The sequence below is a fragment of the Pecten maximus genome, chromosome 16 (assembly GCF_902652985.1).
Source record: "Pecten maximus chromosome 16, xPecMax1.1, whole genome shotgun sequence".
Taxonomy (NCBI): domain Eukaryota; kingdom Metazoa; phylum Mollusca; class Bivalvia; order Pectinida; family Pectinidae; genus Pecten; species Pecten maximus.
Genome location: NC_047030.1, coordinates 32852642 through 32869566, shown reverse-complemented (window position 1 = coordinate 32869566; position 16925 = coordinate 32852642). Strand labels below are relative to the sequence as shown.

Sequence of the window (16925 nt, the reverse complement as noted above, 5' to 3'; positions counted from 1 at the left end):
GAAAATGTCATTGTCCTACGATTCTCTAGAACGGCTGATTAGGTCTGTTTTTCAAACAATTCGGCTTTCTTTTGAATTACATTATTTTGAAGATTTATTTTCAAATTTAATAAATTTAGTCTCTATATTTCTTCAAATATATGTTTATGAAATATTTCACATTACTCATCAATACACCTGTACTATTTTACCAGATTTAACGTCCTCGAAATAACCAGGATCATACGAGGGCAGGTGTCCTTGACACACCAACAACCCGGATTGTACGAGGGCGGGTGTCAAGACACACCAACAACCCGGATTGTACGAGGGCGGGTGTCAAGACACACCAACAACCCGGATTGTACGAGGGCGGGTGTCAAGACACCACCAAACAACTCCGGATTGTACGAGGGCGGGTGTCAAGACACACCAAACCCGGATTGTACGAGGGCGGGTGTCAAGACACACCAACAACCCGGATTGTACGAGGGCGGGTGTCAAGACACACCAACAACTCGGATTATACGAGGGCGGGTGTCAAGACACACCAACAACCTGGATTATACGAGGGCGGGTGTCAAGACACACCAACAACCCGGATTGTACGAGGGCGGGTGTCAAGACACACCAACAACCCGGATTGTACGAGGGCGGGTGTCAAGACACACCAACAACTCGGATTATACGAGGGCGGGTGTCAAGACACACCAACAACTCGGATTATACGAGGGCGGGTGTCAAGACACACCAACAACCTGGATTATACGAGGGCGGGTGTCAAGACACACCAACAACTCGGATTATACGAGGGCGGGTGTCAAGACACACTCACAGCCATTATCATATAAGGAGGATTGTAAAGGAGACAATAACAGCCAGGATCATACGGAGACGGGTGTCAAGGACACACCAGCAACCAGGATCATATACAAAGGGATGTCAAGGAGACACAAAGACAGGATCATAATAGAACAGCCGAGACAGGAGTTCAAAACACTGAAAGAAAAAGGAGCCGACAGGAGAGAAAGGAAAAAAACTGCTGATGACGACCACTGATATAACATACAAATTTGAAATACATGTACATATTTAGCAGTCAATAATATTATCGTCGATATCATAGAAATGATATCAAATACTGGAAAATATACACTGTAAGTGTGTTTATATGTCCGGGTAGGTATAAGGATTGTTGGAAGAAAGTATATTTGCATACAATTATGTTACAGTCAGTCCGAATATTAACTCGTGGCAGATATATAATGTTATTGAAAGTGTTATTTGAAAAAAAAAATCATTTATTATTCTATCAGTGACGCACACACAGAAATATATCAATAAGGTATATGAGTGAAAGACATATTTAAATTATACTTTGCTTATCAAGTTTTACAGCATATAGTTAACAATAACACATATTAATGATAAATGTATATAAAATGTTTATAAGATGAACGAGAACGACAAGGAACGTTTCAGTACAAAATTATGCGCAATGCGGTATATTGTGTAACATGCAATTTAATAACCTTGTGTTAAGGATCATCAACGAATTACGTTAACGTCGCGTATTTCTGTTATAGCGTTCTCGTATTACTTGAATCTTTTCTTAACGCCGAATTACCCTTATTAATCCTTTACACTATCGTTAAAGTTCGCGTTACTGAAAAATGCAAGTAAAATGCTAATTTCTTTGTTCTCATATTGAATTTCAAAATAACAGACAGTCGAAATAAGATTTGTATGACGGAAACGAATCCGTCTTTAACGATGGCAGAACATTGCTGATAACAAATAACCAACGTTTGACCTAAAACAACCCTATATTAGCTTTGCGGCGTCACAATCAGATTCATTAAAGCACTGTTGGCCCGTTCGAGCCCCTAAATCATCCAGTCCTTCAACATTAGCATTAGACAAAGCAGTTAATCGATTATAACATTTAATCAATAAAGCCTGTATTGGAGGTGTGTAATCCACAACAACATTATTGGCCATGTCGATCAGATATATTTATGCAGAAGTTGAAATAAAGGACACTGCAGACCCCTCAACATCACCAGCAAACTCCGAGCTTTACCTACAACGTAACTATGAGGGATAGCTTACATTTAATGGTAAGTGTGGTGGTTTTAATTTCCTAATTTTAAATTTCCTATTTCTGGATAGTAGCATCTATGCATCATCTACCTACAATGTTAACGTCAGGGACAGCTTACATTTAATGATAAGTGTGATAGTTTTAATTTCCTTATTTTTAATATCCTATTTCTGGATAGTAGCGTCCAGCCATGGTCGATGCCTGTCGATATTCCTAGCGGCTCCGTTGTCAACGCCCTAAGTTTGAGAATGTAATTTTATACAAACAAGGTTTGTATGTAGGAGGTCGTCGAAGACGCTTACGCTGCCGGAACAAATGGGTCCATATTCATAAAGCCATACTCATGCTCAATTACACATTTTGTGCCCTGTCTTAAGTTCTTCGGCCGATAAATCTAATATCTAAATTAATATTTTTTCAATAATTTTAAGGTACTTCGAAAAGACTTTAAACAAGATAATACTTTCAATGTTTTGATTTTTTTTTACTTCCAGTTCATGATTTAAACGCGTATATAGAATGTTGGGTTGAGCCAAATTGATAATAGTCTCCTGATCATGGACTCTGGTATAAGTCACTTTGTATTCTTTTAAGGGTTTCCATGCAAATTTATATATTGTTATTTCGTTCGTTTTCCGCCTCGTTTTATCGATTCTGAATTAGAATTACGGCTGTCCTATTATATCGAAGTTCCTTGTTTATTATATTTTCTACACGTATTTATAAAACGAGGACAAACTATATGCCAAGTATAGATTTGCACGGACACTCTTGAAAAAGAGTAAGATGGTTGAGACCGGATGGTCCAAAGGTGTAAGCGTCTTTTGTTTCATTTACAACATTTATATCGTCTTCCATGTATGTTATCCTACATAACTTTACTAATACTATTTTAGAATTGTCTATGCTATATTGACATTTTTTACATTATGACGATACCGAGCTATATTTTTGAAAATGGCACCTTCAGAAAGTTGAGACGTTAAGTAGCTTGCAATTCAATTAGAGAGAACATAATTATATGAGTCAATCCTTTCACCGTAAAACATGAAACTACTTAAAGGATGTCGTTAGATCGTTTTAATCATTTTACAAAGAGATGCCCTTTGTTTACTTGATAAATGATGTGCGAACTTTCATTCGCCACAAATGGTATTAATTTCTGTCAAATGTAGTCATGTTTTATTTTTGTTTGTGTCAGCATGTTTAATGATATTTCTAATGGCTTTATTTACGGGCTGACGTTTGAGGGTTGTTTTGAAATAATTAAATATCCGTAAGCATTGCGGTGAGTCATAATTCTCGTAATTCTTTTTTTGAAATTACGTTAACCACACAATGTGTTGTCAGCGTCACTGAAATGAGATATGACATTTCTGACCACAGTTTGACGTTTGAAATATCGTTAGCAAATCTATTTAAAAGGTCTTTAGGATTGCAGTATACCGATCTGTCACGGTCAGTATATATTACGGATCTGCAGGAAGAGATGTTATACATAAACGAACGGGTTTGTATATATTACAGATCTGATGGGACGGGTTTGACGGATTTGACACATCTATGACGAAGGGGCTGCCACCGGTGTTCAGTCATTCTCGGTACAAAAACAGCCTCCTAACGGATGAATGTCAAGCAGGAAAAGTCTCGAACGGCTAAAAATATTTTCAAAATAAGAAACGTTGCCTAATGACTCTAAAGATTCGGACATGTCTTCAGCCCGGCGTGTTACAATCAATCTTGAGTTACAGACAAACATGTCCCTAGGTACCCGGATGTGACAAATCTGTTCATCAAATGAGGGATTTAAGAATGAGGTTTAAGCGGATTACAGTCGTCTAGGACTACGTAAACATGACAACATCTCTATCCAATACCATTCCATTCAATAGCAGATTAATATCGTCCACTGTATCTTGCCAACTTTCGAACTGCTGACCAAAATGCACTCTTTTATCATTCGAATATCATTTTAGGCACGATTTTGAGATTAATTACCAATTTGTTTGCTGAAAATCACAAAGGGATTCTCATTCAAAATGTAATCTAATCCTATTGAAAAGTGATTTGTTCTATTGATTCATATTGTACCGGCATCATTTTTTGCTTGTTTGTCGGTGGTGGTGATGGTGGTGGTGGTGGTCGTCGTCGTCGTCATGCTAAGTATATCTCACTTTCCGTATCAGTTTTAATACTGGTTTCCAACGGTTATTATGTGATATTGTCTGGAAATCTAGAAATCAAATATTTAAAATTGATTTCTCAAAAATGAAAGGTGTAAATTAAACATAAACGGGACGTTGCTCTATTGTAACTGATAGGTTATAAGAACAAAGAAAACATTTGTGAAGTCCAGAAGCGACAACAATCAATGATTGAACGAGCGGATTCTCACTAAGTCGACTTCCCAGTGGATTTGTAGAGAAATTCAATATACTGGACGAACTAATTTGATTGTCAACTTTCCCATCCATAGTTTGTCCATGTCCACAGCCCATTACCGTAGAGCTCGGCGCTAGTTTGTTGATCTCGAACAGTGGAATTACACATACTGAATTGCCAATAGCATTTGGCCGACTTTCTGTAGCTCAAAATAAATTGTGTAACCTTGGCCACTTTATAAAACAATAAGCTCGTCTATGGACTGAACGTGACGATATTTGTTGACTTTTGAATGGACCTTGTTATATATTGTCTGAATTGGCAATTTGAACCAACGTCGACAATGGATATTCGAATTTAACGTTTATATCAAAAACAAAATTTCTTAATTGGAGTTAATATCTTGTTGGGTCAAAACGCTTATAAAAGATTCATTCCAGGGTTCGTTCTATTGGTTTTAAGGGAATTCTATCCAAAGCCCTATTTACATGTTGGAAATATACTTCGAGGCTTGATTAAACGGTTAATACGGAAAGATGATATCTTAAGGATTCGTCCATGGCATTTTAGCATAAAAATCGACAAAAGGAGGGGGGCAAAATAAAGTATTCTTTTCCTCCAAGGAACATTACTGCGTAGAGTTTCATACCCTTTATAACCTGAGCTTAATTAATTAATAACAGGCCTCATTTAACTCAAACGTTTGATTGATTTAGACGTCAATAAAACGTAGTCTTTGTTAACAAAACGCTTTAGAATACCACCGTCCTAGATTTCGGTTAGTGATCTAGGTGAAAAGAAGCAAAGAAATTGACAGGGTCGCCCCCATAGATTTTCCCCTTTTCTCAATATGTGATTTATATAGCTGCCAAAATTGAGCTCCTTCATCCAAGTAAATGATAAGAAAGAAAAACTTTGAGTGGCCAAACTAATTCATTTTCTACGCTCTATCTGATATACTGGTTTGAGCGGACAGCGTCTCTGGTGAGGGAGCTTTATTAGAGATGTCAGGGAAACAGTCAACCCAATATCGGAGGGATGTCAATTTTATAAGATCAATACATCTTTGTTATGGTGCCTTAATATCTGGAGCGATAACATTGCCGGACATTTTTTAGTATAGCCGTCCCATATATATATGTGAATTTCTGGTTTGTGTTTTTTATTATTATTACTATATATATATATATATATGGGGCAAAGAAGTAATTCAAACAGTGTGGACAATGAGGCTTGTTAAATTTTCGAGGCAATCCGCCCCTTTATCAAAAAAAAAATACAACAAGTACTGGAAATACAATAAAATACAATATATATATATATAGACGTCTGCTGGAAAAGTAAAATGTTTTATGCGAACTCCTATTATACGGTTTGGTTTATCTTGCTTAAAATTAACAGCCAGGGTCATTTAACGACGTGCCAGGTTTTGGAGGTAGAGGAAAGCCGGAGAAAAACCACCGGCCTACGGTCAGTACTAGGCAACTGCCCCAGGTGGTTTTGTAACTCATGACCCAGAGGTGGAGGGCTAGTGTTAAAGTGTCGAGACGCCTTAACTACTCGGCCAGCGCGGCCCCCTATATTACGAATTATACGAACTTAATTAATGATTATTAATAATTATTCTTTCGCTCTAAGTAAACAAACTGGTCTTGTCTCTAGGATCTTGAATTGGTAATGATGCTGAAAATAGATTCTTACTTTATTTGTGGTCTATTTCATATACGTTTGTAAAAATATACAGCATCATGGCTTTAAATTGAACGCACGTTCAAAATTTGAAATATCGTTTTAAAAGTTCGCTACATGCGACAACAACAAAAACTTGAATAGCCGGGAAATTTAAAACCAATCCTGGTTAAACAAGCCTTAACCTTACCTGAATGAAGAGTCTAGTCAAATGAATTTTTTAATGGTATACATTTATAGAATATATGTTTCGGGAACGCCTGGCACCCGTAAAGTAAATCTGGATTTATCGGTTTGTCGCCAGAGAGCGAATGAGCGTCGTTATGTTTCCATGCGTACTGTTTTGGTATCGCGAAAAGCGCCATTCTTGATCGCTTACTGGTGAAGGGCCCCATTCTGGTTTTTTCGCGGTACATACATTGACGCTTACCTAGATGTTTGGAAAAATAAATTGTGGTTGTTCGCGACGACAAAACGACACAGTAAAATGACCCTTGTCCGTCACAATTTAAACCGTCTATATATTCTTCCACCATTGCTTGAAATATCCGGGAAATAATGGACAGCACAGAAAACATGCTAAACTCTGCGAGCTGTCAATAATACATCGTCGGTTACCCCAGTACATTGTAGTATCGTTACCTGGCTCTTCAATTAAATTTGTTAACGTATACCTTACGGTTTATCAGTACAAATATATACAGTACAATACATGACAGATAATTACACACAATACAGACAAAAAGTAGCTCACAAACACACACATAACTCATATACAGACCTCACATAAGTACACACATACGTCAAATACACATACAGACCTCACATCATCATCATCATCATCAACCAGTAGGTTACACCATCCGTAATATTTTCAACCAAACTTACGCGATAAGCGACCGTAAATCGATTGTGGATTACCGACGCCATTAACAGTGGTAGACCTTGCAGGACATATACCATACCTGATGGGTTCCGAGACGTCTGCTCAGAGTACGTTTACCGCGCATTTCTGTTCACAGTCAATTTTAAGTATACATGTAATTCGAAGAAAATAAAATCATTCCATTTTGAATATTTCTTCCTCATAATCAGTTATCTGAACATTCAATAGTTAAGCATTTTTTTAACAGAGTAGCATGGAGAAATTTTGATAGACTCAAAAATGTATCAGCATCTTACCTGTGGAATTTTGAAGAGTTTAAGAAGCGTCGCTACCTGGATTGACGTCACGCTAGAGGGCGCCCCTAACACTCCTGGGATGACCTTCAAATGTAGCTCAAGGTCAGAATGGTTGGTACACTTGTTTTCGTATCCACCTATATTAGCTATGGACCCTGAAACGAACAGACATAATCGTGAAACAAGTCACAAAGTCCCGCGGGAATGTGCGAGATTTGGGAAGGAAATTGTTTCATTAATACCCACCGAGGCAAACAAGATACCGGTGTTGCCAATGACAACCAATGTAGCACTCTCAAATCATTTGGGAAGAGTATGGGATGTGTATTGAGGATATCTTTGATGCAACCAGGACAAAATCTTATCCACCTAATTAGCGAAATCGATAAATGATTATTATTTCTTGTAGAGAGCTGGAATTCGTTCCCCTGTGAATATATCGAAATGACCCTCGACTCAAAACAGTCATATCAGTCTTATTTATAAACTGATACATTACTTAACTTCGAAATCTAAAATGTCTTTCCCATAATTTTTGTCAATTTGAAATACCTAACAATATCAAATTATGAGAAAGCATTACTGAACTGCAGGATAAATACTTTGTTAATTGTCTTTAAGTCAAGTTCAATCACACATCTGAAATGATTCTATAAAAGATACATGATACACATGTGACAAACATACATTGAACATAATCTAGTGAAATAGAAATTGAGGGAATGTTCGACTGAAGTTTAAATTGATCAATATTTTTGTATTCAAAATGTAAATGAAATCCATGCAACTACAGTAAAACCATATACTCTGTATATAATACCGTTGTACCCAGAACGAGAGGATATAATTCACCATAATTGATTAATAAAACCATAACTACAAGTACACGTATATTCAGTAAGTGTCAGCTCGTACATTTTCGACGCACACTCACGATATTTCAATAAAACTTGCACGTGGTCGCCTGGGTATACGATCTTCAATAACCCGTACGGTGACACTCTAGACAATATCTAAGTAGCTCAATATCAAACTTTAACACCGATAACGAGACTCGACATATCACATCCAGCACCACATGGGGGCAATCTTGGCCACCTGAATGAGGACAAACAATTTTGATCAACAGAAAAGGTCACAAAGCGTCCGTAACTTTGCAGTTTATGAGGATCCACACCAGTAATGCCTGCCGTTAATTAGATACGGTTATGTGTTGACTCTAGCCTGAACTTAAGATTATTGAATTAGAGGACCAGCGCGATCAGTCAAGAGGAAGAGATTCACAGTTGTCCGAATTGTATTGGTCAGTTGTCCGAATTGTATTGGTCATTTGAGCATTGGCTAAATCGCACCTCATCTTGTGACCAAACTCAATGCAGAACTAATATTTGGTTCACAGCGCGGAAAGATTTATCCGGATTTATTGTTCTGTCGTTTCGCTTTATGTAAATGCAGTAAACAGGAGTATATTTTACATTAAGGATTCCCTGTCCAGCAATTACAATATTAAAGTAAGCTTTGGTGGCCATGAAAAGCTTCATATGATTGCTTCCTGACGTTTGGCCACACTGTGGTTTTCATTAGGCGATTGGCCGTGCTCATTGCTTCAAGGCATCAAAATTCCCGCAAAGCTTGGATAAAGATATTGTTTAGCAAAATGAGTTATCTGTACAGACATGGCGATTGGTTCGGAAAAAAAACAAGGGAAAAAAAGAAAACGCCAAAATACAGTGTCAACATGGTCGTTTATTCATTTCAATGTCAGGCAAAGAAATCTATTAATTGATTTGACGTAAAACAGTACCTAGATGCATCAAATGACTCTTCGATATACGGATGTTTTTGAAGATTGACAATCTTACAAATGAAAAGGGGTAAGGAAATAACTTCCAAACTGAATTAAGAATATCCTTTCAGCTATAAATGTACAGCTAACGGAATCTTTTATCTATGATGGCTTCTTACTGTACAGTCTCCCAACACACCTTCACTTCCATCTCTTGTCTTGTTGAATCACTCTATGGCGCTGAACATGCAACACATATTTATATATTTCAAGACAAAATGTATGTAAATTACATATCTTTGACATATTCAACAGTCAAAAATGTTCACCAGCGCGGAACATCCGAACGCGCTCAATTCAAGCTTTCAAATGATAAAGCGTCTTTCTGATCGCGATTGCTGCGGTATCAGTATGCCTACTTCCGGACAATTTGAGGTTATATCAGACGAGGGTTTTCTGAAATGGGCTATATTCGATTATTTTGAGTTATTCAGGTAACAAAGTCGTTTTCCATGCTTTAAAAATCTGTAAACAGTCAAAATCATTTCCCTTCGGTGTTGGGACCAACCTGATTAACTGGTTTTTTTTCTCAGCCTGCTGTCTCGGAAAACAGGTTTTCGGGTTCATGGGGTTGGTCGCAACATCTTGGGAATCTAATTTTACTGTTGATTAAGAAGGCGTTAAGCAACTGCATACTATAGAGTTAAACTGCTGTTCTCTTTTCTTTCTTTTTTTTTCTTTTCTTTTTCTTTTTTTTTCTTTTTATTTTTTTTTATGATTTTTTTTTTATCACGGAACATTGGAGGAATCGATTGTGCGTCCGGTTACGAGCAATTTCTCCTTCTACTTCTGAACATATCTTATTGTTCAAGCACAGTTGAATTGAGCACAAGTTTTTAACAACTGATAAAGCCCTCTCCATATTTGTTATTACAGTGATTGTAATATACATGTTATAATAATTTATAAAGAAGAATGGAATGAAGAATGACAGATCAAGAGATATGAAAGTAAGATAAATGTTACTTCATTAGAATATACTACAAATTAATGTTCTTAAACGATGTACATAATATATATTTTTAGATACACTTAATCAAAACTAATCAAAACCAATTTGCTTCTGCTTCAGAACTTTCACAACTTACAAAAGCCCACTTCACAAATATATTACAAAGATTATGATGGCGACACAGTATACTTCATAAATAAAGAAAAGCAAAGAAGAATGAAAGGGGGAAAGACATATCTAGATAACTAAGAGCAACACGAATGTTGGTAAATTACGATATACTACAAATTGAAAAAAGATATAGATAGTTCATGTCATTGATATTCCTGTTAAAAAAACAGGTGCAAAATATTGATTTTTTAATTACGGTATATTTGAATGGTCCGTCCGCGATCTTTATATAGATACTGACGGCAGACTATATTGTGTCCTAATATAAACTCGTTATTAGCAATCCCGTGGGAAAAGTAATTAAAGAATACCAAATACGTAGAATCTATATATGGAACACATTACATATGAGCCTGGCCATATTCTATATATAAAATCCTGTACCGTATTATATACAACCGTTTGGATCTGTCTTGATTCGTATATAGATACAACTCTCCATGTTAAGTCTGAAAATAGACGGAGTAATGAGCGCAAGTATGGTTGGTTAGATAAGGACGGCCATATAACCACGTCACATGAGCGCTTGAATTCGTTTTTGTCATTGAATGCAAGCGTTCTAATTCCGCGGCTAGGATTTCCGGTGCTACATCCCAACCAATATCACATGTAGTCTCGTTTGACGAAGCGTGAATCTCGCAATATGTCCCACGAGTCGGACTGAAACTCCTTCGTCAGTAAGAGGTGGACTCCACTTGAATAATTCACGCGGTAATCGTAGAACATTCTTTTACATGTGAAATATTCACCATCATTTTGAGTTTTGTGATAACATGAGGTACATGTAATTCGGTTACCAATTCCTGAACAATCGTGCATCGCAAAAGAATCGCATTGCTTTATACACAAGTATAAGGCTGTGTTAATATTAGAAGGACGTGTTTTAATACATTCTTAATATGATACCAGGGGAGGTAATTCTTGTAGCATAAAATGAATATGTAGGTTTATTCATATCTAAGTGTAATGCGATTTACATTTCAAGAATCCCATCTAACCAATCAATCTTCACTTACAAACCGACGGCTGTTTACACGAGATACCTGGTATAGTCCTATACTGTATCACTTTACCAGTAAAAGAGGATTTCATCTTTAATATTCAATATTTCTAGACCAACTGAGATCAAAATTATGGATAATAAGGCTCAAAGTATCATGGTCAAAACAGCTGTCTCCGATCCCGAAGCTTAACCAACTTAATAGTAGACAACAGAATTTATAGTTGAGGTATCGCTGAAATTAAACGAAATAAGATTTAACCAATCATTTTAAATTCACTATATATGGTATTCCACTTATGGGCAACACCGAGATAAACGAGCTACTTTTCTGTCTGTTATTCCTATGTTTTCCTCCTCTAGAATAAATGAATAATACAGAAACATATGATGGAATAAAAGCTTTGTGGTAATAACATTTAAGTCAAAATAGGAATAATATGTTGGAAGCGATTCTCAATATTGTGCTTGAGCGCAAAATGATGTTTGCCGCCGATGCTGTGTCATTTATATCTACTATGAATATCATAGTACCATAACATGACACTATAATGCTGCGATATAAATTTGCATACACCTTAACCAACCTAAATCATAATTATATATAATCAGAAATCATAATTTATAATTGGGAGATGATTGTTGTCTCTACTATTAGCTACTTTTAAAGATAAATAAACACTTATCCACAAGACAAATTCATATGTATAAGGCATAGGTAGTAACATTGATTCCTTGTGTGTAGGGGCTGCGGTGGCCGAGTGGTTAAGGTGTCTTCACCTCTGGGTTGTGAGCTCGAAACCTACGTGGGGCAGTTGCCAGGTACTGACCGTAGGCCAGTGGTTATTCTCCGGGTACTCCGGCTTTCCTCCACCTCAAAAAATGGTCGATTCCTTAAATGACCCTGGCTGTTAATAGGACGTTAAACAAAAACAAACAAACAAATTCCTTGTGTTAATTAAAATGAAAAATATTTGTTTTTGTTTGAAGTATTATTTTAACGGAATAAAACCCTCTAAGGTACACAGCGTTCTATTTTCTGTGTCAATATAAACTACCAGTTTTTGTGGTGGTGACGTAAATTAAGGGAGAAAATTCACCGATCCTAAAGACGTTTCCATCGTATTCCGTCACTGGACGCACGAGCTTTATCACCAATTACGTAACAGTCCTAACAGATGCCAGATCTCGTTTTAGATCTCGTCTGGAGCGATATGTTACATATGGAATTATCTGTAAAGCGGTTAACTAAAACATGGTGTTCGTCGAATGTCTCTGAGCAGACTTCACCCAAATTACTTTTGGGTCAATTCATGTAATTACGAATGACAGCCTTATCTTCGTTGAATCATTTAAGCAGGAATCGGCTCACACGCAAAATGATAATGCTGTTTGGGTATTAATTGATGATAATTTTGTCAAAGTTAATCCGTCAAATCCACTACCGAGAAGTCAATCGGTAGTTTTTCACTCCCACATTACATACAGGGAAACACATATGGCCTAATTTGTCACAGAGACATAAGCAACACCAACTTAACTTAACAACTACTATCATCTTAGTTTCAAACTACAGCAGCGTTAAAAAGAATATTTAGCGTAAAAACCCAAAAGTGTGAAATACATTTTCCTTACCCTCTCTTTCATTCATTTCCATGTCTTGCGGTTTTTGTTTAACTGTTTAAATCTATCGTAATTGTGTTTCATTTTCATTGATATTAGTGACGATTTTTTTTTTTTAATTAATTAATTAATTTCATTTTTATTTTTTTTTTTTTTACTTTTCTATATGATTATCAGGTTTCTTTTGACTAGAAAACTGATCATCACATAGAAATGGTAAAAAATCTAAATTAAATCAAAAGGATTACATTAATGCTATATTTAAGTAGTCAAAAGAACCAATATTTTAATTTTAAATAAATTACATTATGTTATCGCTGACAACTGTTACAAATATATCCCTAACGACGTAATCACATGCAGATTATTACACCATCACAAATCCAATATCATATCTAGTATATTGGATCGATATCACATTAAAAGAAGCACGTCTAATTTGTCTGGTTTGGTGATGACGTACGTGATACATCAACCAATCATATGGAAGGACTCGATCACGTGACCGACAGATTTCAAAATATTTTTCAGGACGTTCCGTATAATATATTCATTTAACAACGTTTCATAATGGCAGTGAAACAATGTATTGAGTCTCTCGCCTGGACGTTATATCAGGAAACCTAGGTGACGCCCGTTAGTATGATATTTCCAAGGTCAATTGGGATATTGCGATTTGGATTCTCATTAAACAGTTCTAACATTATAACAACGAGTCCTTGGATATAATGCCGTATCAAAGTGTTATGGTGCTATGCCAGTTTGCTTGTTTTTTTTTTGTTTTTGTTTTTGTTTTTGTTTTGTTTTTAATACTAGATCCCCTAGCTTGAAACTTCGCATATCCCAGAGAGCTAATTCATAAAGCACACACAAATACAAAACTGGAGAGAAATAGTGTCACCTAAGGTCAGGCTGATTGGAATCGCCTATTTATGCTGGCGGTAGGAACCCCGTCAAGAAAGAGAGCTGCTCCAATTCAAGCAAGGTGTGACATTGATAATTTTCTTTATCATCACATACACCATTTACGATTTCCAACTACATCTTATAATGTTATCATGGCGGCTTGGTGTTTGACTATAGACACCAGTATCGGCTGCTTCTCCGGTTCTCAATCCTCAGACTTAACGCGCCTGCGCGCTACATGCTACTACATGTACATTAGTGCTCGATTCTTGCTTTTATTGCTAATTTTGATATTCTAAATCAATTCAAGTGAAAACCGGAAATGACGTCAGTTATTAACAGGAAGTAAATACGGAAAGAAAAACACAGTTGAAAATTGTTCACGTCACGAGATGTATCAGCACTGTAATAAGGAGGAATTCGATAAGTTTTGTTTTAATAATAAATTGGTTCATACTGAAAGATCCAAACGTCTGAAGTGAATACACTATCAGACTTTCTGCCTCACTTCACACTCTCGTCAACAGCGATCCATGCCGCCTATAGTCGGCGATTCAAAAATACCCTTCTCTCAAATGTTGTTTACTTGTCTCATCTAGAACGTATCAGTGATCGATCAATGGTATAAGATGCCCGCGGGTTTAGGCTAGCCACATCAACGATATATATTAATGTAATATAAGACATTAACGTCTGAGCATGTTTAGACACATTAAAGTATTTTGATTCAATAAGTCCGTCGTAGATATTGACGTGTGTTTATCTAACATAAGCAATTGGTTGACTAAATATCGTCAGCAGTTGAATTTTCTAAAAAGAACAAACCACATTCACAATCTGTTCTATTTAATGAACACACGTGGGCAACCGGAATAGGAAAAACAATTTAAGGCTTGAATATTTCTCCTATCGATATCAGGGGGGCGATTAATTTTGTTAGTCTTGAAACAAATATAATGAATGACGAAGCAGTTCTTGTTGAACTTATCTGAAGACAATCAATCTTCCGTTGACTTTGACGAATGCATATTTCAGCATTTACGTTCCAGCCAAAAAAGGCAAGTTTAAAACTGGAATGGGCGAGATTATTATTTTTTTTTTGTGGTTCTTTTCCTCTGTCTCTCCATGAATCTTTTGCGAGGACGTTTAACCCTGCGATAGAAAGTGTTGTAAATGTAGACTTACATATGTTCAGAGTAACACCGATAGACACTTGAAGACAGCTTTGTCTATTTCCAAGTTGTTTTTGTAAGAACCAAGTTCACAAAATAGCATGTTCTCCAAAATAATCGACTATAAATGTCTATGTGTTTAATCAAGATTTTATGTTCCCAGTTGGATCTTACTAAAATGACAAGGAATTTGCCCGGAGACAATCATTACAAAATATCCCGGCTCTGTTGGAATTCCGGCAGAACAACATTCAGTTTTATTCTAAATGGAAATGACGGCGATCTTCAGATTTGCCTCTCAGCGACACCCTGCAGGAATCAGTCATAAAAAATCAATAATAAAACTTGTGCGTACTTTGGTCCAAATTAAATGACGACGTTCACAAAAATAACGGGGCGTTCTCGTCTGTTTCCAAATAGTTGGTATAAGAGGAAATCTCAATTAATGTCCCCTCTTCAAAAATAATTCACGTCGGATTTTGCTCAAATTTCGCAATCACTTGACTTCAGGCCTTCCTTCAATCCGTCTCTCTGAATAAAATTGCAATTTGTCAGAAGCGGGATAAATAATTGTCCTCGTCGATGATAATTAATAGCTAAATACCATCAATATGGTCAAGTAATTATCTTTATGGGAAACAGACATTGCTCTATCTCGCTCACCAGTGATGGCCGTCTTATTAAATGGAGGGCTCAAACGTGACAAATCATCAGTTTCGATCTTGAAAAGTGCGGCGTATTCGATTCGGGTATTTTTCAAAATCCGGTGCGTTCGATGAAACATTCCGGTGCATTCGTTTCAAAAGTCATATCACTTCCGGTACCATTTGTTCAAATGAATGGCTTTTAGTTTGCTCTGAATCAGAAAAATGCCATTTCCGTTCATGAGCACTGATGGAGTAAATAATTACGGCAACACCGCAGCTTTTAAGCCATGTAAGGAAACATTGTATTTCTTATACAGAAACGTCGTGTCAAATTTGCGTGTAAAAATCATATATGACATATTTGTATCGAAAGCATCCGTGATGAACTATTTATAGACTACAATTACGTACGTCATTAAATGATGGACACGTGATTTTATCATTGTATTGTTAGCTTGGTTAAAGAGAAGGTCCGATTTTGTGCTGATGTGTAGACCTATTCGAACTTGACGGGGAGATGTTGACATAGAAAACGTACATATGCACCTTCAGTTTACCAAATACTTCCTTATTCGTTTTCAACGCTTTCCACGACAATCAGTAAATATCTCCAACGATAGTTACTTCTCTTCGATCTACTCAACCAAGACAGACAAACAAGAAAAACTATACATATGTATATATGTTATATCGAAAAACATTTTTCTATTTGTAGATGACAAATAAAATTCTCGAGAACGTGATTTGTTAAGGATTAACTTGAAAATATGTTTGATGTTGGGGAGAGTTCACTCAGGTTGTTTGTGTTATAGCTCGATATCATAAAATACATATTCAAGTAAATCCTTATGATTTAATTTACTACACACAATCCCTTTTGAAATAAGATTTTATGTTGAACTATTAGCAATTTTTACGCTTGTGATATAAGCCAATCAAAGCGACATTACGACGGTGACGTCTATGTGTGACATTATGCGATCATGGCCTCAATTTTTAAGCCAATAAAATGATTGATTCAGCGATGGCAACATAATCTTGGGGAAAATGCTATGACATTTTACGTCACGCGTTTGATACAGTTTCATTAAGTTTTTTTGTGGTGTAAACGTGGTTATTTACGCGGGGAATTATTTTCGCGATTTCGATATGTAAACTATACGCGTATGGGTAATTTTTGCGATCAAACCACCCATTTGTATATCGAGATTAAGCAAAATAATCTCAAAATAATACACGTGGGGAAAGTTTGGCGGTCAAAAGGACTCCGCG

At 36.4% G+C, this 16925-nt stretch overlaps 1 pseudogene; it reads right to left on the bottom strand.

The window, feature by feature from the left end:
• LOC117344771 overlaps positions 1–16925 on the bottom strand; it is a 45619-nt pseudogene that overhangs the window by 16176 nt on the left and 12518 nt on the right.